We start from the raw sequence: 24,051 nt of genomic DNA on the forward strand, positions 1-24,051 counted from the left end.
GCCATACCTTAGCTTTTTCTGAACTGACGCCACTGTTCCAATCCATCACTTATTGTATTTGCGTCACAATCAGGTGTTTCACGTGTCCGCCTGCATCGCTCTTTGTCTATATCTCTATATCCTTTTAGAATATTCTATACATGCTTCACTGGCAATAAACGAACATACCGTGACACCTGTTTGAATGGTACATTATACAGTACACTATACATAATCTGACAGAGAAAGAAATCTATAGAAATCTCTAAGCACAATACGCAGACAAGTCAATTATCTGAAAAGACGAAGTGCTGGCGCGTTTCTAAATGAGCTTGTTAGTGGCCTCATCATTAGCATAGACAAACACAGCCTTATTATAAAGCAGCTGGACTCCTCCACAAATTGTGAGACTTGCTCTGACCTCATTAGTGGGAGCGTATGGAAGCGGAGCGGCATAGCGGAGCAGTCATACAAATGACTGCTTGAACGTCCAGTGTCACCGCCGCGGCCACACCGTGCGCTTAAATATGCGGTCGATCTTATGAATATGCATTATAAGAGAAAAACTTCTTTGGTTCATATTTTCATCGCTCAGTCAGCACTTGTCGGACACATAGATAAATAGTCAAGGGACAATAGAGGACTACAGTATATGTTGGATCCATCATCTGGGTGCCCAGATTTTGGTCCTTGAAATATTGTCTATCTAGGAATTAAAACCACTTCAGCCTTATATAATTAATTGTACGACAAATAGCGACAAGCTCACAAGCTGGCGTTGCAATCAGGCCTGTCGTACACATTTTTGGGAGGGGGGTCAAGATCAAAGACCTGGGCCCCCACCTCCACGGTTTGTCGCCTGCGCTGTGAAAAATGTGGGGTTTTCACAGGAAATTATTAATTTTTAAAGTAAAAAAAAAATGTTAAAAACAGTTCTACATGGCGGCAGAACCGTTTAGGCTTAATATAATAGGGTTTATATAAAGCATGATGTCTTAATCTTACCTTGGTAGAAAGTTCTTTCACAGTCACTCAAATCTTTCCTACACAAACTAGACTGCTCCTGAGTCCCGTCACGGGGGCCCCCCCCGTCACGGGGGCCCCCCCCCCCCCACCGCAGGGCCCCCCCTTTCCGGGAGGGGAGACAACAGTACCCTTTGCCCCCCCCCCCCCCCCCCATCGGCGGCCCTTGCAATGTGTGCTGTGCCTGTGAGTATATCAATACTCAGTCAGATGAGACCAATAGTTTGCAGGTGAGTCCAATCAGACACTCCTGTCTTGTTCACAGGTTAAATAGCAGAGCAGTGATTGGCTGCTCTGTCAGGAAGTCCCAGCGGGACCACCTTCTCATTGGCCTGGGCAGGTTTCCACAGCGCTACATGGAATCCTGGATGTTGTCAAGGAAGTTATTTAAGAAGGAAGGGAAACACGTGACCACATGGGCATGCGTATGGAGCTCAGCATGGGTGCCAGAACTCGCACCGGAAGTACGATAAAATACATGTCAGTGAAGCGACCGCAGTTTTCCCAGTGACCCTGAGCGCAAAGGTGGGGGCCGATGGGCAATAGGCTTCCCACACTCCCGCACCCCCACCGTTGCGCTCAGGGCCGTTGGGAAAACCGTGGTCGCGTCAGTGAATGGAGCCGGCTTGATCAGCTCATGAACAAACCTGGAACAAAAACTATTTATTAACTACCGAGACCTTTGTCATCTCTAATCTGTTCAGGAATATAAAAGAAGACATACCAAAGGTATTTTTACAATCACTTGCTTTTCGATGTGCACAGTACATAATGAAATAATAATAATAACAGTAAATAATAATCGTTTCTGCCTCCGAAGTATCGCGAGATTTGGTTCCCAGACAGGAAACGGTGGATAGTCACGCGATACTTGGCTTGTTTAGAAACATACTTTTTGCTCTTTAGATACTGCTATAAAATGACACAGTGCACACATCGAAAATCCACACAGCACAAAAAAATGTGTGACATGCCTTCTTTTATTTTCCTGAGCTGAGTATGTTATAAAGGTCTCACTTTTTCATAAATAGTGTTTGTTCATGTTCATGTGAGCTGCTGGGAGGCTGCTCCACAGTCTTCCACCGAACTTCCGGCTGCAGTTTGGCACCCATGGTGCGACGAATCTGCCGGTTGGAACTGCGAGATAGCGAAAGGGGCGTGGCTGTCTGTACCTCTTTATTTACCTTGGATGTTGTTCAAGTTCCTCACACAGCAGATTCTGACAGAACGTCAACCCGGCTTGGCAGAAACGAGGTACAGCATTGAAAAGCCATGGAAGCAGGGGCGTCAATTGGGTATGGCAGGGGTATGCAGCTGTTGCAACGCTGAAGTACTGTAGGCTTTACGCCGAAACGTGTCCGTTTGTTTCTGCTGCTCTGCAGCTTACCCTGACCAACGAAACTTCCGTGAGTGCTGGTGTTCTCTTTGAGATGTCTTGTATAGGGGTATGCAGCTGCCATACCCTGGGTCCAGGGGGGAAAAATAAAAGTTACTTTTAAATATAAATCCATGAATGTCTCTTTGTCTATCTGTTCTGGTTATTATGTTGTTAAATTACAGTAAAATAAGTACCAATGCAAAATTTAACAAAATCGTCACTTTAACAAGGTATTATAATTATATTCTCCACACTTTTATTCTCCCCATCTTGACAAAATGGTATATTCCCAGGTTCCGTAGGTCAGCTGCACAGATGCAATGCATTATTGTTAATTGTGGCACGTTTACTAACATGCCAAGTTTAGCTGCACATCAGCACATGAACAACCGTTCCAGGCTGCCATATCCAGCCCAAGAAACCGTAGAAACGGGGGGAAAAAATATAATGTAGGCCTACTTCTTAAAATAAATGTATCATGCCCGTTGCTAAGGTATGGCAACATGACCGGTGTCTTGCACGCGCGCGAAGACACCAGTCATGTTGCCATACCTTAGCCTTTTCTGAACTGACGCCACTGTACAGCATTGAAAAGCCATGGAAGTGCAGGTGTGTAGCAGGGCACAGAAACGATCAAATATCTTCTTAGAGATGATTATACTGAGATTTCATTATCATGAAAAAAAATCAACAAATCAAAATAAATTGAATATTTTTTTAATTGACTAAATCGATTAGGCTGATTAGCAACTGAAGTCCTATTTTTTTCATACAAATGTGTCACACAACAATTACGGTACATTTTTGTGTTTAAATCAATATTTTTACCAGTCAATTGAATCAATCAGTATGATTAACTGCTGCACCACTACAGACGTGTGACAGTAATTGATTCTAGTGCAAAGGACTAGTGTTAAATTATTATTATAGTTGCATACACATTACATTTATTACGTACCAATTATACTGTTCAGTAAGTAAGAAAAAGTATCATTCCATAGAATGTTGAGTCAACAAGCACCAACAAGCACTGTTCAAACGCTAATTTGCTCAATATGCTGCTATAAAGGAGCTATAGTCAACTTTTTCTTGAAAAACAGATGCTCCTTTAAGGCTTTGGGATAAACAAATGATTTCCAGGTGATAATATGCATTTCATACCCTGGCAGAGTCATAAGAAAATATATCTTTACACAACATATTCAATGCAAGTCTTTTAGTTATGAAAACTTGAGCTCTGGAACATTTCACATCATACATAATTTAGGCCACCTCTTTTTGCACAGCACAACACACACTACATTATTAAAGTAAAATGTTAAAGTTGTTGCTATTTCAGGAAGATGTAATACAGCGATCCTCACAAGGACTTGTTAGTTAGCAGCATTACTGTCGGCTTAGCCCCGACAGGAAGCAGAGGAGTGACGTACAGGAAATAAGCCGTCAAGTAAAAGCAGGTTATGTGGGATAACAAGATGGGAGTCTCATTACTACCTGCAGCGTAAAGCTGGCAGACGTTTTCAGCAACTATCATTGCCGGGGGTTCATGGCCTGCTAGAATATGGCACTCATTGATTCTCATGTCAGGGATTTGCAGAAGGGCTTTGATGATGCCCAGGGCTACGGTACCATCGAGGTCCCCTGGGGATCCAGACAGAGGCAGGAAGCTTTCAAACAGGTCCCAAACATTGCAGGGAAACGACTTTCAAGTCTCAGTGGTCTGGAATTTTGGAAGGTGTTTCCACTCTTTGTTGCAGTTTTTTGGACAGAGGCTGTACTTTATGTGCAACACCTGAGTAGTCACAATTATTACATAATCGCCTAATCGCGAATATTTGACATAATCGTGATTATTTGACATAATCGCGATTATTTTTCATAAAAAACACAATTAAATCGTTAATCGCAATTATTTGAGTGACAATTAACACATCGAGTGCCCGGATGTATTGATTGATTGATTGATTGATTGAAGAATTTATTAGAAGTTTGCAATAGAAAAAAGTACAGTTTCATGACAGTACAAATCACTGGTACAAGGTCAACTAAAAGGAGATCCTAGAAAGCCGAGGCTTATTTCCACAGGAACCACACTTTAAGTATCTCATATAACATTGAAAGACAGACGGATAGAACATAGTACTTTATCTAGGATAATATCAGTTTCAAAAGCATAACATCAAATACAAAAGGCAGAATACAAAGAGAAAGGGGGGGGGGGAGCATGGGGGCTTAGTCTATTTACAAGTCACGGGTAGCTGCTGTCTGAAGGTGACTTTTCATACCAATTTTGAAGGAGGCTAGGGATTTGCTCTCCTTTAGGGCTTGTGGAAGGGCGTTCCACATGTTGATGGTATAGCAGGAGAACGAGTTAGCGCCTTGTTTAGTGTTAAATCTACGCTGATGATGATTAGTGGAGCTGCCTCTGGTGTTATGATCGTGAACATCCTTGACCTTTAAGAAGTAGTTTGTCAGGTACATGGGAATCTTGGAGGTGTAGTGTATCTTGTACACCAGGCCCATTGCAAGATGCTGTACTCTGTCAGCTACTTTGAGCCACCCCACGCTTTCGTGGTGATGCTCGGTAAGGTGGGTCAGAGGAGGGAGACCAAGCACAACCCTAATTAGTTTGTTTTGGGCTGTTTGGAGCTTTAGCTTTAAGGCAGCTGGGGCGTCATTTCAAAACGTCATTTCAATGTATGACGTGTGTGTGTTGCTGGTGCCCATGGCAACGCGTCATTCTGCCTACCGGCGAGAGTACTGGCGAGAAAAGTAATCTGAGTAAATGTAATCGGAGTCCTGTTTATTTCGCGAAAATCTTTTCTTTCAGTCAGGACCGTTTTTTATCATTTCTAAGCCACATTGTTTGTGTTATGGCAGGTAGAAGAGGCTGCCGTTTTGAAATGAAAGTGATTTAAAAGCTAGATTAGGAGAAAACCACGTTTTTGTGCAGCCGTTAGACAGGAAGTCAACGAGACACACAGCGCGTCCGGGTGACGTAATTGCGCGCTGCATGTTGGGAAATGGAGTTTGTTTCATCACCGCGGCAGCCAAGTGCAGTAGCTACAGTACAGTATAGTTTACTGTACAACGCGTCAAACGCGTCGTGGGCCTCCAGCGACATCAAAGAGATTGGCTTGTAGACACCACGTGGGCAGCCGATGTGTTAATTATCATGTAAAATTTCATAATCGTGACAGCCCTATACCTGAGACTAGAACAGTGTTTCTCAACCACTGTGCCTGGGGACCTTTTTGGTGTGCCCCTGAGAAGGGTCAAGTGTGCCCCTTGAAACTGCTTGAAAGTCAGTATTGTATTTATCATTTTAAAAATGATTTAAACTAGTGAAAACAGCCGCTGCGAGGCGTTGTGTGCTTGTAGATCTGCTGTTTTCACTACTGTTGTGCGACAGCCTTGTATGATGAAGCAGGGCGTTACTTTGCGAAGAAACATATACAAATTTAATTGGAGATACAAGGTTTCTTCCCGACAGTGACAATATTTACAACCCCGTATTATGTTGGTGTGCCCATGGAATCTTGGGACATGAAAAGTGTGCCCATGCAGAAAAAAGGTTGACACTGGACTAGAATACATTTTTGAGACAAAAGTTAATTTGAATACTGGAAAGCTAACTGTGGTGCAGTATATTCAGAACCTGACAATGACCTGTGAACCTAGTACAGCTCTGTGAACTGATACTGATTGTAGTCAGACCCTATCCCCATTTATTGTGTATCCTGCAATTCATATTCCTTCTGGAGCATTCTGCAGTGCAGTACAAATCTCTCAACCACATGTTCTAACAAAACTGTATCCAAACCATACAAACCAGTAAGACTCCCGAAATCGGGAGATAAGCGACCGCCAGGTCGCATGTAAAATACTGCCTGATGGTGGCGCTAAATGGGACAGATTTATGTTGATGACATGACTCTAGACATAATGTGTACCGCTTTGCATGATTTTAGGGCAAAATCTGTAGGAGCAGTGTTCAAAAATGTGTTTGAAAAAATCAGCCTGATGGTGGCGCTAAATGTGACAGATCCATGTTGATGACATACTGTGTACCGATTTGCGTGATTTTACTCCACTACAATTATTTGAAAACTTTGGTTGCTAGTTACTTTGTAGATTTTTATTATTACAAACCCACTTCAGCCCTGTATGTTCGTCCATCATAGCCGATCCACAAGCTTATAAGGATAAGGATATATAAGGATTTTTATACATTTGAAAACTTCAAATGGGACATTCTGCATGATGAGTATTTTCTACTTTTGGCACTTTAAGTAGTATTTTGATACCGATACTTTTGTACTTTTACTCAAATACATTTTGAATTCCGGACTTTTAATTGTAACAGAGTATTTCTGCATTGCAGTATTCTTACTTAAATAATAAATGTGAGCACTTTCTCCACCGCTGCAGGTGGAGTGTGCATGCGCTGAGTGAGCAACGTTCATGAAATGAACAGGTGGGGATTTTCCAGTATAGCTCAAAGATAATGTTGCCCGCGGAAACCGAAGAACAAACAGTGACAGTGGAAGTGTGCAGACACCAGATTGTGCTAGGCCCCTGTATGTACAGCTGTCCGTGGACCCTTGCGGCTACACAGACACGCAAAGTAATCATGACTTAACTTTCTCTTAAGAGCTGAATACAGTACAGGTAACTGTTCTCTTAACAATTGATGGCCCCTATAACACCAGTAAGACTCCCTAATCGGGAGATAAGCGACCGTAGGTGGCTTATCTCCACAAATAGGGCAAAAATTTGTTTTTCCAAAATCTTCCTGATCCATGTTGATGACATGAGTGTAGACATGCTGTGTAGTGATATTCGTGATTTTAGGGCAAAAACTGTAGGAGCAGTGTCCAAAAATGTGTTTTAAAAATCGGCCTGAAGGTGGCGCTAGAATAGGGCCATGTGAGAAATGTGGGTGGGGTCTCCGCGTTGCCTTGGCGGACGAATAGGTACCAGCCCCGGCTCTCCCGGACGCTCCTAGCCCGAGTTACGGCATTTTATGTGCGCTGCAGTGGCAGGGGGTCCTCCACTGGGGGCGCCACCACTTTTGCATCCGTTCTGGAGCACCAGGAGTCGGTGGTCCCCGGGAATTCCCCCGTGAGCAGCCCCGTTGGGGTGGGCATTTGGTCATTTTTGCACATTTGGTCATTTTTTACATCTGGGGGTCCCCCAGGGACCTGGGGGTCCCTGGGGCTCCGGGGGTCCTTGGAGGTTGTAGTTTGGCAGTCAAGGAGTGTGTGTGCAAAATTTGGCCTGGATGGGGGCAACGGTTGTGGAGATATGAGCAGGGCAAAGGTGTGACTGACTCACTGACTCACTGACTCACTGACCCACGGACAGCCTGTGGAGGTTTTGGTAGTAAATGCGACCTACGGTCGCAATGACAACACACAAGAGAATAGATAGTGGTTGTCATGGCTGTAAATCTCAAAATGATTACTAAGATGTGGGTCAATCATATAATTGGCAGAAACCTTTATTCAGGGTTGAAAGATTTTTAAATGGATAAATACTGCTACGCTTAATTGGGTTATTCATTCCTTTCACAGTCCAACCAATAAAGGTTGTAGAACCAAGAGCCTTGGAGTCTGCCCTATTTATTTATTTTTTCTATTAAATATCAACACATAAGCTGTATTTCAGAAGCCTGAAATACAAAATACAAAAAAGAAGACCTGCACATATATAACAACACACAGACAAACCTTGACTACTGTATGTGACAAGAAACTATTCAAACCACCACCAGGGACGGCAAGTGGTACTTAAACCCAGTTGCCTTGCTCTACCCATTGTGCGGTATAGAATACATGCGCATTATGTAACATATGCATGCATAAACACATGTCAATATACACTAGGGCATTCACCGAATATTCGAATATTCGAATATTCGAATATCAAAACACTATTCGATTACTGTAATCACTATTCGAAAATTCGCCGAAATTAATTTTAATATTATTTTCTTTTTTTTTTTTTTTTTTTTTTTTAGCCGTGACAATATTTCTACAGCAGACATGCAGCTGTGAGCTCTGGTGTTAGTATTTCTCCTAATCCATTCATGTTTGATTGTTGTCAAATCCAACCACACTGTAGTGGCTAGACTATGTGATTGATGTGCCGACTGCCGACATACACGGCTGGCCCGTCACTATAGATGACACAGTCACTCAGTGTAGGAGGGGAGGGGCGCTCCAGAGCACAACAGCGCTCCAGAACAAGCAAGCTCAATGCTTGTTGCTGACAAAAGTGTGTAATACTTTAGGCTACTTTACTTTATTGCTGCTGAGTTTCGTTCCTCTTGCCGAGTATATCCAGTTTAGAGGACACCCTTCTCTTTACAGTAGCTCTTTCGGACCGCGCTTCACCGCAACCGCGTTGATGTCATGCTTCATATTCAAATGTATCTCCTCTTTAAACCATAAAGGTACAAGCGTCCGGCGTTTTATTTGTGATAACGGGTCGAGAGTTTCGCGACACGGATTGTAGTGGAATTGATGATCTTGTAAAGCTTGTGTTACATACTGTTTACTTCTATACTATTATAGCATGCAATCATAACCCATCATAAGGCTGTTGTATTGGTCGAGACTCGAGTCACACCAGCCTTCTTTAACATTGGAATGAATCTCGGTACATATTAATGGCCTGCTAAGTAGCGTGTTAACGACATGCGTGTGAAGTCATTAACATAGCGTGCATCCCATCAAACAATCACTATAATGCCTGAATCCCGAGGCTAAACAATTCACAATACAACACTGCTTGTAACGAACAAAGGATGGACAGTAGGCTATAAATGTGGTTGTTGTTGAACATAGATAGGATAGGCTTGTACAGTTATTTTCGGAGTTTTCCTAGTAAAATGAACTCGTTTTTCATCGCAAGTTTCATCAGCATGTTTATGCTATGTTCAGTCGTAAGACAGTGCAGCGTGTCAAAAATAGCAGACCTACAAGCTCACAACGCGTCTATCCGCGACGCATTGTGCATTGTAGGTCTGTTCTCTCTCTGCTGCTTGAGGTCCGCATCCACCAGTGAAAACCTCTCACAGCCAATCGATGGCTGTTATTTCACGAACCACGCATTTTGTCCCGCCTACAAAGCTTAACCCGTAAATTGCTGGTTGTTTTTAAGGCTCGCAAAGGAGCGTTTTAATGATTTATTAGATTACAAAAATATGATATTTCACCCGTCGAATTCCGAATATTCGAATACTTTGAGGTCGAATAATTCGAATTCTAAAAATCACTATTCGTGAATGCCCTAATATACACACACATACAGTACACATACAGACTCCTCAGACGCCAAGAACTACAGACTATAGTTTCACTCCTTTCCTTTCTTTCAAAAACCGTTGAACGTGTTGTCTCTAACCAGCTTTCTCTCCATCTCTCTCAGAACAACCTGCTGGATCCCAACCAGTGGAACATGTGGAATAAACTCCCACTCCAAACTCGCACTTAGAACAACAGACTCACCTCTTCAGACTCCACCTAAGCCCATAGCACTTACCGGAGCACTCGCCTACCCTCAATGACCATACATGAAAGCTAGATAGCATTTTTAGGTTTTATATAAAGTTTTGTACTGATTAGGTGCTTGGTCTATACGTTCTTTTTTTCCAAATTGATATTTCTATCCATTTGATGTATTGATGTTGATATATTGATGTAAAGCTTGCTTATTGTATTGATGTATTACCTGCTTATTGTAAATCACTCTGGATTAAGAGCGACTGCTAAATGCCTAAATTGTAAATTGTAATAATTGTAATTATATTTTTATTACACACCAAGAAATAATCCTCATTAGGGGATATATATACATACCGTATGTATAATTAACATTTGTTTATGTCTTCTTGTATACAGTATAAGTGTATAGAGAAAGAGTTCGGGGAAAGAAAAAAATATATACACACACACACACACACACACACACACACACACACACACACACACACACACACACACACACACACACACACACACACACACACACACACACACACACACACACACACACACACACACACACGTATATTCAAGTTCAGTCTCATCTCTCTCTCTCACTGCTAGGCTGACATGCACAGTGGCTCATATGTGTGGAGCTAATAATTTCCAAGGCCATGATTTATAGGGCCCTTTCACTAATAAAGACTGAGTAACAAGCTGTCAATGAGAGCCCAAGGTTATTTATGTCCCCTGCAGCGGCGACGCTCTTCTTCATTGTGACAATAGGCCCCTCCTGCCAATGTTATTTGAATCCCAGAAGAAAGTGCTGCTTAGCATATGCACAGCTGGCGAGGCTCTTGTCTGGAAAGATAAGGACGCCTCGTCTTAATCGGTTATTCCTCGGGAAAAAGAAAGAATCCCCAAACTGCTCCCAAATAGAGAAGACATCATTTGTTACCGATGCCACTGTAACAGTCTAACAGACCTCTCAGGAGACATTAGCATTGACAATGTGTTGTAAATGTTACCAGCTGAAAAGGAATCAATAGAAATAGTCGGAGCTAGAATGCTGTATTCTGTAAAAAGATGATGGGAAATCATCTTTTTCTTGTGTTAAAGTTTTTGAGACAGTTGTCGAGGCCAGCTGGCTTCACCTCTGTCTTTGTGCCAGACTACTTCCACTTTTAATGAGGGACAGAAGAATCAATTGACTTGTCATTCACTGCTATGTTTAGATATGTACTGTAGAAAGTCAAGAGGCTCCAAAACATTGATTCCCATATAATATATCGTCGTTGTCGGGTGGAAACCTCGTATCAGTTTCAAATTTGCATGTATGTTTCAAATTTGTTTGTTCTTTCGCAAAGTAAAGCCCTGTTTCATCATACAAGGCTGTCGCACAAAAGTAGTGAAAACAGTAGTGAAAAAATCTGTGCGAGGCGTTTTCACCTGACAACAACGATGGATATATATATATATATATATATATATATATATATATATATAAAGTATATTGGAAAAACCTAAGAGCAAGCCTGTGACATGCAAAGTCCAGTTCAAGTAGGTTAGCCTCTACACGTGCATGAATTTTAGGTGTGCATTCAATATTCATCATTCGTTATCATCCTCATAATTTTGGTGGCCATGGTCAATTATATGAGAGTTTGCTATAAATGCGACCAAAGTTTCACGTCATTTAATCACACATCTACGATTTATTACTACGATCACCCCTGATGAAAGGAATTCAATATTAGTGTGATATAGCGACAGTGACACCTGGCAAAACGATCCCAAATCACACCCTCTCACCTCATTAGTTTGCTACTCACCCCCGGTTTGTTTAATTTGCAGTCAACCACACCCAAAAACAGCATAACACAGTTTGCTGGATTTGGAAATCTTTTTGGAATATTTGAACCATAGGCTATATTGTCATACGTACTATAAATGCACACACTTTAAAACTGTAAAGCCCAATTCCTATGTTGCACGATGGCGTCGTATGCCGGAAATAGTTGAAGGCAGCAGACCTGCCACCGAAGGCAGGAAATATGTCTGTATGCGTGGCTATCTGACAAATCTCTCAAACTATTATGCTGATCATCAGCATCATATTTACTGTGCATGGTGCTGCCAGCAGGCCAAAGAACAATAATCCCTGAACACGTTTCATATTGGTCCCTGACGCGTTAGTTGGAATCGCACATGAGTTCTGGGCAAACCCCGCCCAACGAAGCTTTTGATTGGCTGAACTGGAGCTAGGGAGAGCTCCATTTTGTTTGCTTGGACCGCGCGGAGGTGCGACCACCTAAACCTAACCCTAACTCTAACCCTAACCTTAACCTCAGTAAAACTATGCCTAACCCTAACCCTAACCCTACCTAACCTCAGTAAAACTATGCCTAACCCTAACCCTAAACCTAACCTCAATGAAACTAACGCTGGTGAGTAACTAACCTGCCGACAGATGTTAAAACAAATGGCTCCGCCCAGAACTCATGTGCGATTCCAAATCAGGTGTCACTGACAACTACTGTATGTTATTGAGAATGTATAACCTGGGTGGGACCAAGCCCCCAGAACCCTGGGGGAGCCCTGAAGCGCAATGGACATGGTGGCCGTTTGAGGTACTGCAGTTGGGGCTTCTAATCACGAACGCGCATCTAGGCTTCTTTGTATTGACGCGCGTTCATCCCGGAAGTGCTCGTTCATGAATTGGAGCCCCAGCGCGTCCATGAACACAAACTATGACACAAAATGCGTCACAGTGGCCCCACTACGTCACGTTTCAGAGGAGTCTCAAACGCGGAAGTATGCTTCATGCGCTGGGTGAGCAACTCAAGTGGACGGGCGGGGATATCCAGTGTCCTCTCTATACTTATTATAACTCTATGGGTGGGACCCGCCGTCCTTCCAGGCTATGGGATTACGTGCCTGCAATGCTATGTAGGACTTGCCAATCGGGCGGAAGCTGTTCATCCTGCATATGGGATATACACTAAACTACAATTTGCTCCTGTCTGCTGCATCTTTTGATTAATAGATTTTTTGTAATGTTCAATTGTATTATTTTTTAATGTAAATAATGTAAGTAATTAATGTAAATAGATTGTGTCTGTTTAAAACGCTGCAGGTATACTTAACTCATACTCTCCGATCCCCGTTGAAACCGGGGATTTCCCGCTGTACCTCTCTGCGATGCCCGTCGTTCCCGGAAATGTAATTAGCTTTAATCATTATGAAACGATTAAAAGTATGATCGCTGTATATATCCGTTTCGGAGACTTTAGGCCCGCCCCCTAACTGTATCCGGTCGTATTTCCCGTTTGGACGGGATCTAGCTTTCCGTATCCGGTCTGAGCCTGGGCCATAGTCCCCCCTCCATTGGTTTACATTGTAACTGGCCGCGAAGCTACTCGGCGATGGAAAGCTTGTTTTTCAATCCGATTTTTGCGTCTGAAGAGAATAAACTGATCTACAAGTTCCAGTCTGGCTTCAGAGAGTCCCATTCCACAGATACATGCCTCATCTATTTGAATGATTACATCAAACGTGAAATTCACGATGGCAAATATTGCGGCATGGTCATGCTGGACCTCCAGAAGGCATTTGACACCGTCGATCATTCTATTCTGATTGAAAAGCTCAAAGCTATTGGTCTTGATAGCACAGCAGTGAGATGGATGCACTCTTACTTGGTGGGGAGGGAACAGATGGTGGAAGTCAACGGAACCCTGTCCCCCCCCCTCCCAGTAAACTGTGGAGTACCTCAAGGGAGTATACTAGGACCACTGTTGTTCTTAATATACGTAAACGACATGTCATCTGCTTGTGACTGCAATCTGTTTCTGTTCGCGGACGACTCGGCTCTCCTAGTCTCAGGCAGAGACATATCGCAGGTTGAAAAGGCTAAGGGACTGTAAACTTAATAAGATCTGCACCTGGCTCAATGACAACAGACTCTCAATTCACCTAGGCAAAACTGAATGTATCCTCTTTGGATCTAGTCAGAAACTTAGCCTAGTTGAGAACTTCACAATTAAAGTAGGTGACACTGTGATAGAAAGAAAAAAACTACATCTGCTACCTGGGTTGCATCCTGGAGGCTAACCTATCCAGTGAAAAAATGACCACCAAGGTAATCAATAAAGTCAACCAACGAATTCGCTTCTTGCAAAGGGTTGCCCCGCTGATCAATATTAAATCCCCAAAGACACTAGGAGGTGCTCTTATTGGGCCCCTCATTGATTACGGAGTCCTTGTCTGGTATCGCGACGCCCCAGCTGCCTTAAAGTTAAAGCTCCAAACAGCCCAAAGCAAACTAATTAGGGTTGTGCTTGGTCTCCATCCTCAGACCCACCTTACCGATCATCACCACGAAAGCGTGGGATGGCTCAAAGTTGCTGACAGAGTACAGCATCTTGCAATGGGCCTGGTGTACAAGATACACTACACCTCCAAGATTCCCATGTACCTGACAAACTACTTCTTAAAGGTCAAGGATGTTCACAATCACAACACCAGAGGCAGCTCCACTAATCATCATCAACGTAGATTTAACACTAAACAAGGCTCTAACTCGTTCTCCTGCTACACCATCAACATGTGGAACGCCCTTCCACAAGCCCTAAAGGAGAGCAAATCCCTAGCCTCCTTCAAAATTGGTATGAAAAGTCACCTTCAGACAGCTGCTACCCGTGACTTGTAAATAGACTAAGCCCCCATGCTCCCCGCCCCCCCTTTTCTCTTTTTTGTATTTGATGTTATGCTTTTGAAACTGATATTATCCTAGATAAAGTACTATGTTCTATCCGTCTGTCTTTCAATGTTATATGAGATACTTAAAGTGTGGTTCCTGTGGAAATAAGCCTCGGCTTTCTAGGATCTCCTTTTAGTTGACCTTGTACCAGTGATTTGTACTGTCATGAAACTGTACTTTTTTCTATTGCAAACTTCTAATAAATTCTTCAATCAATCAATCAATTGGAAACTTTGATCCAGTCTCTACACGCCTGGATTATGATCCCCGCACACATCGTGCGTTTTGTGCGCGAACGTGTCCACGTGTTACCATAGCGCACTGCTGGCTTTTTTCAATGTTTTTTCATGTAAACACTGGTGGATAAGCAGGGATACAGCGTGGCAACGGATATGTCTATTTCAATGGTTTTTTTTTATTCGAAAGCTTTCACCGAGTCTACACATCTACTAGATGAGTCGCTCACAGATTGTGCATGATGCGTGCGCGTGCCCACATTAAAAGGTAAGGACAATTTGGCAGCTGCTTACTACAGCTATGTTTAAAATGGCAGCAAAATTGTTAATAAGCTATTAATATGGTGACATCTCCGATGTCCCAAAACAGCTCTGACCACTTAACAAGCATGTTTTTTCTTCTGTGGAAATCTATCAATGTACAGTATTGATAGACTGACACAGTCACTTACATAAACACGTGGAAGTATGTTACTTTATTATATCTAACTATTAATCGGCCGAATGTCTGTCTGTACGTCTGTCCGTCCGGAACTATCCACTACGTTTGGTGAGGTTTAAGCTTGAGGATTGGTCAAGATGCACATGACAAATACGCCATATGCCCAAAGTAAATAAAAATCACACCCAATGTGAAGTGAGCGGTGGTCGTGCATAACATCTTCAGACTAGGATTTAAGTCTAGGATGTACAGGCCATGCTACACACACATTTTTCTATGGCAAAATGCTGAGGAAAAAGGCTACAGACACACGCACAGCCACTCTATGGAGCGGCCATGCTACACACACACATCTTGCTATGGAAAAACGCTGAGGAAAAAGGCTACAGACACACGCACAGCCACTCTATGGAGCGCTTTACCACCGCTCAAAAAGGGAGATAGAGAAAGATGGAACAAGACAAAGACAACATGCCGCAAAGGAAGACAGATAAGAGAGGAAACTTTGAACAAAACAGTATTGAAAGTAATCACAAAACCTGGGGTTTTATGATTACAGAAAATGTTACAGAAAAAGTCCATTGAACTCAAAGGACTTTGGGGTTTACAGAAAAAAGTCCACTGAATTTCCTGCCAAAATGTCCTACAAATTATACATTGTGTAAGTCCATTCAAGGCTATGTAACTGATATGGTGTCATACTGACGACATTTCTATGCTTAACTAGCTAGAGAAAATACGTCTTTGACAGTGGAGAATTGTGAACTCCAGGACCAACTCGACCTCATCGAGGACGAATTAAGAACCTAACATTGCTGTTGGTGCGCAGAGAAGGATAAATAAGAGGAGAAACAAGAACAATCCAGAAAAAATGAACAACTCCAGAACGAACTGGACATCATCCAAAAAGAACTGAGATCCATTGATTGGTACATATTGGTACAATTGGTACAAGCTAGAGAAGTTGAGACTTTGGCTGATGGGCAACTCCAGAACCAACTGGACCACATCCAGGAAGACATGAGAAACAAAGATACATATTGGTGCATGGAGAAGGAGAAATGGGGGGCTGAGAGACAGAGACAAGCCATAGAAATTGAGGCATTGTCTGATAAGAATGGGCAACTCCGGAGGAAACTGGATCACATTCAGAGAGATCAGAAGATCACAGATATTCATTCATTCAGACTGGGACAAGCAAGAGACACAGAGGATTTGGCTTGGGAGAATGGGCAACAACTCCAGAGTAGGGAGGGGGAGAGAAAAGGACAAGCTAGAGGCACTTCTGCTTTGGCTGAGAAGATTGGGCAACTCCAGAACCAAATGCACCGCACCCAGGAAATAGTGAGAAACAAAGAGTCTCGTTGGAGCCAGGAGAAGGATAACTGGGAGGAGGAGAGACGGGGACGGGCTAGAGAAAAGGAGGCTTTGGCTGAGAGAAATGAGCACCTCCAGAACCAACTTGATGTCATTCAGGTAGAACTGATAATCAAAGATCTTAATTGGAACATGGATAAGAAGAAATGGCAGAGTGAGACACAAGAACTTGCACGAGAGATCACCTCCCTTAAAGATATTTATAACATGGAGCACACTAAGGCAACTCTCGTTACAGAGGAGAATAAACAGCTGAAGGAGAAATTCCATTGTCTCCAGAAAGAACTAAAGCAACTTTCCCAGACAGCAAACTACCATGCTGAGGACATCAGAAAGTATCATCTGCATGACCGTTGGGATAGGTACGGAAGGTAAAATGTGTATGGTCATGTGGAAGATCCAAAATGAGGACAAGGAATATACGGTCAGAGAACTTTCGGCCAGAGCAGGCCAGAGCAAGGGAGGGGATAAATACCTTTCTTTGCGGATGATGTGGTCCCGATGGCACCATCAGGTTGCACACAAGCTCCATATGCAGTGAATTATTTGATTGACGTTTTTCCTGATGGCACCATCGGTCCGGGACCTTCAACTCTCATTGGATCCGTTCGCAGCCGAGTGTGCGGCGGCTGGAATGAGGATCATCTCCAAATCTGAGGCCATGGTTCTCAGCAGGGAAACAATGGATTGTGCAGTCCTGCCCCCGCGACCTGACTCCGGATAAGCGGTTTCATTTCGTCATTTTGTGTTACTTTCACCTCATTGGCTGGCCCCATAGCCATAGTTGGTAAATATTCAGGAGATTTTGCATTACTCCTTATTGGGGCCAGCCAATGAATGGCAAGTGCGACCTGACATATAATGACTTTTGTCATTTCTTACATCATGTTACATAATTTTGCCTTATTTTCTCATTGGCTGGCTGTGTGATGTCGTCAAGGTGCAAGCTGGGGTACTGTATAAGGACTGTGTCATTTCTTGTTAATGTGGTTGCCCGACAGGGCAACACACTGTAGTCCTGGGGAAACTTTATTTTAGATACACCGTTATCTTCATTATTTATTTATTTATTTATCAAGTTCCGCCTGACAGTATAAAGGCAAGGCCCTTAGCCAATGAGGTGCAATTGGAAAAACATCTGGGAGTGGTGTTAGCAGGAGTATTGGTTGAGCTTCACATGACAGTTAGCACGCTGCAGAATCACGTTAGGGGACATCATGGACTCAAATTCCTTTACGAGCGAGCCCCCACACTGTTTCGTAGGAACAGTATTTCTAGTTTGTGAATGGGTTTTTACCTTGAATCAATAGGTTATAGGAAACTCATGGAGACATTTGGGAGTGGTGCTGCTCGAGTATTTGTCGAGCTTCACATGACAGTTAGCTTGTTGCAGAAAATAGTCACGTCGGCAACCACACTAGTTGTGGCTCAATAACTAGTTTCTAGTTATTGAGCCGTGCAAACCGCTCCTATAAGTGGCTGTGCGTGTGTCCGTAGCCTTTTTCCTCAGCTTTTTGCTATAGTAAAATGTGTGTGCGTAGCATCATGTTTGTCTAGTGATGTCATATGTCGTATGTCTGTAGCCTTCTTCCACAGCGTTTTGCCATAGCAAAATGTGTGTGTGTAGCATAGCCTGTACATCCCAGACTTAAATCCTAGTCTGAACATGTTATGCAAGCACGACCACCTCTCACTTCACATTGGGTGTGATTTTTTTTTATTTTACTAGGGGTTTGTGCCCCCTTCGCTTCGATGTTATGTCATAAGAAACTTGACCAATAATGGAGATTGGCCCATTAACTCATTGGATGTCCAAGGTGTGCCAACGCGTCAAACACTTTGACCATGACGCGTTCGATGCATTGTACAGTAAACTATATTATTCTGTAGCTACTGTACAAAGCTACCGTGGTGAAGAAAAACACTCCATTTCCCGAAATGCAGTGCGAGATCACGTGACTGGGAAGTCCGGTCTCATTCACATCAGTGTAACGCTGCTGCACAAATGTGCATTTTTCTCCTAATCTAGCTTTTAAATCACCTTCATGCTTAAAACGCAGCCTTCTCTACCGGCTGTTACAAAAGAAATGTGGCCCGCGATTGTCATTATTCTGTCCTGAGTGAAAGAAAATACTATCGTGAAAATAAACAGGACATACTCAGATTACATTTACTAGGATTACTTTTACCACCCCTTCAAAGCAAGCTAAAATGGCAGGTTTCCATGGCACCTGCTGATTGATTGTTGAATAATCCTGGGCACCCGGTGTGTTTTAATAGTCTGGTTGGCCGAAATGTCATATGAAGCTCACCAATCCTCAAGTTTGCCCGTTTATGCCCATCTGATTAGACTGCACTCTGTCAAGGTGCCAACGTGCGTCTTGTGCATGTAGCCATGTATGGCCTACTTGTGCGCCAGCAGAGCACACAAGTGCGGTGATCGGTGCTGTTCAGTGCTGTCTGTATGTACTGTATGTGGGTGAGCAAGTTGGCACTCTGCCAGTGCAAGTAATTAGTGTGGTTGTCCTCACAGGGCAACCACACTATAGTAGGCTACTTGTCTGACGCTATTCCTTCCATCTTTCCAGATAAACGTTCTACTCCTCCCACACTGGTCCAATATACATCACTGGTCAGATGGCCAAGAATTGTGCGACTTCGCCCTAAGGGCCAGGTCACATGTCGCCCTGGGGCGTCTTACTAGTATTTATCTGTAGTTGGCACTGATCTTGTTGGTGTGTCGTGATTTTGGATTGGCCAAGCCACCATAATATATTGTTCCCTTGTGTGTCATTGAACTATCTTCCCATTTTCATCTGCAACTCCTTTTTCTTCATTGCCACTGCTTTGTCCCTAACAAGCATTTAATAGTATATTAGCGTTTATCTTTCATTAAGCTATGGCCAAAATGGAATAGCTGGAGGCAACAGAGGAATTCAGCCAGTGCTGCATTGTATTATTGTACAGTAATGCATTTCCATAAGACTAATTTCTGGAAGATTGGAAGAGATGAATCATGGCTTCATTTACTGTGCCACTTGGTGATGTAATAGCTTATGAACAGTAATAGCGTAGGACGGTGCTTGTGCAAACGTCTTTGGCCAAGAAACAACGGGTGTGCAAGTCAACACCCGGTTGTGGACAAGACTGAGCCATAACCCCCTGCTGCACTAAATTGGGTGACTATGGGATGTGGTCATTTGGGAATTAAGGAGAAGCAGATACTCCTAGTCAAAGTTGCTCAGTCAAATTTGTACTTCAGTTAAAGTGCTAGAATAATTGCTTGAAATATACTTGACCATTCTAAAGTAAATAAATTACTTAAGTATTAAACAGTACAGATTACAAAGTTCAATAGTGAGAATAGTAGATAAGCTAGCTCACAGCTAGGTTACACATAGTGGCACATTATAAGCTTGTATAATTGCGGGATCTCCATATACAGTATGGGCATAAAGGGATTCTGTTAGGATCTCCATATACAGTATGGGCATAAAGGGATTCTGTTAGGATCTCCATATACAGTATGGGCATAAAGGGATTCTGTTAGGATCTCCATATACAGTATGGGCATAAAGGGATTCTGTTAGGATCTCCATATACAGTATGGGCATAAAGGGATTCTGTTAGGATCTCCATATACAGTATGGGCATAAAGGGATTCTGTTAGGATCTCCATATACAGTATGGGCATAAAGGGATTCTGTTAGGATCTCCATATACTGTATGGGCATAAAAGGGATTAGTGATGTCAGATACTCAAAGCAGTTTAGGGCGACCTCGCCCTTTAGTGCGAGGTCGCTTTTCGCCCTTCGGCGTCTTACTGGTGTAGTGGATAATGTAGTCCAGTCAAAAGTAAAAAGAAAATCACACCCTATGTGAAGTGAGCGGTGGTCGTGCTTGCATAACGTCTTCAGACTAGGATTTGAGTCTAGGATGTACAGGCTATGATACACACACACACGTTTTGCTATGGCAAAACGCTGGGGAAAAAGGCTACAGACATCCGACATATGACATCACTAGACAAACATGATGCTACACATACAGTATCTTGCTATGGCAAAACGCTGAGGAAAAAGGCTACAGACACACGCACAGCCACTCTATGGAGCGGTTCGTTTACCACCGCTCAAAAAAACAACAACAACAACAACAACAACAACAACAACAACAGAGGAAATTGAGCGAGAGTGATGAAGATGTAAGCAGATGGTTTGAGGAAGATAATGGTTAGCACAATGTGATAGGATAATGGGACAGTGATATTTCCTCCCACCATGCAACAAGGCCCCGACCCCACTTCGACAAGCGCCGGGTTAAACATTTATAAAACCCACAGACATAATTAAAAGGAATAAAGATCCTGGCTAATAAGCCTCATACAGTATGCCTTATATTGTTCTAATTTTAAACACCTTAAATATAAATAATATATGTATTTATTTTAGAAATAGTTAATATTTCACTCAATAGGGTCACAAGTTTATGTCATTTGTCCATGTGTGGTCTATCGCCATGGAATGTATGAAATGCATGATGTGCTAATAAAAGTATTGTTGTTTTCCTTATTAGCACATTCCATAGTGCTGTACCCGTAGGCTGTATCACACTTTACATCACCAACTTGCGACGGGAGCAGTCCCTATTGAGTGAAAGACGCACTATTTCTAAAATACATTTTATTTGTGATTTATATTTTGTATTTCATTTGAATTTGTCCAACATGGACAGACATATGGCAAACACAGAGTAGTCATATCATCATTATGGATCATGTCCCCCAAGTGAATAAAAAACAACAAAACAAAAAAGACAACAAACATAAACAGAATGGGGACAGGCCATCCACAAAATATATACACGTAAGTAAGTGGTAACACTCCCTAAGGTCGAGTAGCGACCGCAGGGGGTACCGGCTAATTTGACTATTTAGACTTACCTAAAGATTTAAAAAAATGGCAAAAAAGAAACACGTCAACATATATACATATAGTAAGGGGATTTTATAAGATATTTTACCAATCTGCGAAGTAAATCGTTACCAAGAAATGTATTCACCAATGTGTTTCTAAAGGTGTGTAATAATATGTACTAAAAGGTTGAAATTCAACTCCCGGGGGAAACCTTTTAAAAAAAATGATTTGTGTTTGTGTCCCATTAATTTACTATACAGGAAAAAAATACAAAAAATAAATCTGCTTTAAGTAGCTTGTGAGGGGTCAAACTAGGGGTTTTTCATGATGCTGAATCCATTGCAAGCATTTGTTTTGCACGAAAAACATTCCTTGGGCTAAAATGGGACCCACAAAACGATGGTTTAGTGATGAATCATCACTTTTCACCGTTTTGTAGGGGCCATCTGAAGCCCATGGAATGTTTTTTATTTTTTGTATTTTTTTCCTGTAGGCTATATAGTAAATTAATGGGACACAAACACAAATCAGTTTCCCCCGGGAGTTGAATTTCAACCTTTTAGTACATATTATTACACACCTTTAGAAACACATTGGTGAAGACATTTCTTGGTAACGATTTACTTTGCAGATTTTCTTAGGTTCCCCTTACTAATATGCATATGAGACATGGTGGGGGCGGACATTAATGACGATAAATATTGCGTGCAGGCGAGCATAATTGCATGTAAACTTACAAGCAAAGGCTCTTCAAAGCACACGTGAGGAGGAGAAGGGTAGAGGAGATCTGTACACTTTGAGACACTGATATCTGAAGAACAGCTCAAGGTAGCTTTTTTCCCCCCACGAGAAAACGTTGAGCTCTCACTCCCTGAGCAGCTTGACCGTCATCTTTAACTTGACTTCTATTCTATTCTCTGACATTGTTTGTGTTCTTCTGCATCTGTCCCCTGTCTACTCGTTTTCATTGATCTACACACCTTTTCCTGATTGAAAATAGATTGATTCTTGATCTGTGTCTCCGTCTCGTCTGTTCTGATTGTCTCTTTTTTGGGGTGCAAAAAAATAAATATTTGATCTGCTCCTCGTGTGGTGAGAGATCTACAGGCTGCGATGCGTTGTGAGCTTGTAGATCAGCTATATATATATATATATTGGAGTCCAGCACACAACAAAGTATAAATCAACGACAGAGTCTCAAAAAACGTAATCAACGTGAAACGTTTTGGATACATTCCCTAAACGCTCGAACTCCTCCTGGTCTAAATGAGGGTATAGATTTCAAGTGTTTTTGTTCTTTTCTTTCGTTTTACCCCCCCAAAAAGGAACCAAGAGAGTCCCTGGACCCCACATTGAGGACTGCTGGTCTAAATGGTCTCTTAATCCTTTTTGAGCGGTGGTAGACCGCTCCATAGCATGGCCATGTGTGTATCCGTGTATGTATCTGTGTATCCGTGTATGTATCCGTGTATGTAGCCTGAATACCACTGGTGGCCAGAGTGGGTGCTGCTGAGTCTAGCCTGAGCATCAACTGCAATAGGCCTATACACACACGCACTCTCTCTCGCACCCACCCACACACACACACACACACACACACACACACACACACACACACACACACACACACACACACACACACACACACACACACACACACACACACACACACACACACACACACACACACACACACACACACACACACACACACACACACACACACTAGTGCTGTTGCGTATAGCCTCCACGACCACCGCTCAGTTCACACAGGTGTGATTTTTCTTTTAGTTTTTGTTACCTTGTAGGTGGTTGTACTGTTAGGTAACTATTCTTTATGTTATACCATACAATATCTTTTTTTTTTCTTTTTTTTTTCTGAAGAAGACCGCAAGGTCGAAACACGTCGGTTTTATAGAATAAACTTTGTTTTAACTTTAAGCTCCTCTCCTCTTTATTCTGAGTGCTCGGATCCCCTCGTCCTTTTTTAAAAGTATAAATCAAGCTTAAAGGTGATACACCATGCATTTAAAAAGTATTTATGTCATATTGTTTATGTCCTAAAAACGTTTTTCAAAAGGTTTGAGGCTAAATTACCACTCCTGAATAGAGAGCCTCTCTCATTTTTGAATGGCTCTCAGAGCATTTCAGCTGCAGTACCACCTTTGGCCTGAACTGCGCCACCCCCCCCAAAATCCTTTTGAAAAACTGAAAAAAAAAAAAAAAATTGAAAAAAAATTTTTTTTCAAAAAAAAAAAAAAAAGATTTTTTTTTTGTGATGACGTCACAATCGGCAGATGACGTCACAATCGGCAGCAAATCTGAACAGCCTGTTTTGAGAACCCGTGGGATACTTTTAACCTTCGCCTTCTCAAAACCAGAGAAAGACACATCGGTCAGAAATGGGACTTTGTGAGGATATAAGGTGCTAGTGGGACCCCAAAAAAA

At 42.4% G+C, this 24,051-nt stretch overlaps 1 protein-coding gene across 1 annotated transcript in view; it reads left to right on the forward strand.

Annotated features, from left to right (window-relative positions):
- shoc2 (SHOC2 leucine rich repeat scaffold protein) overlaps window positions 1-23,718 on the forward strand; it is a 618,526-nt gene extending 594,808 nt beyond the window's left edge. The window contains exon 10 of the transcript XR_013961882.1: window positions 23,609-23,718. The gene's annotated coding sequence lies outside the window, so the exon portion shown is untranslated. The remainder of the gene's footprint in view (window positions 1-23,608) is intronic.
- Window positions 23,719-24,051: the final 333 nt, after the last annotated feature.

Source organism: Nannobrachium achirus (genome assembly GCF_963921795.1).
Source record: "Nannobrachium achirus genome assembly, chromosome: 3".
NCBI classification, from domain to species: domain Eukaryota; kingdom Metazoa; phylum Chordata; class Actinopteri; order Myctophiformes; family Myctophidae; genus Nannobrachium; species Nannobrachium achirus.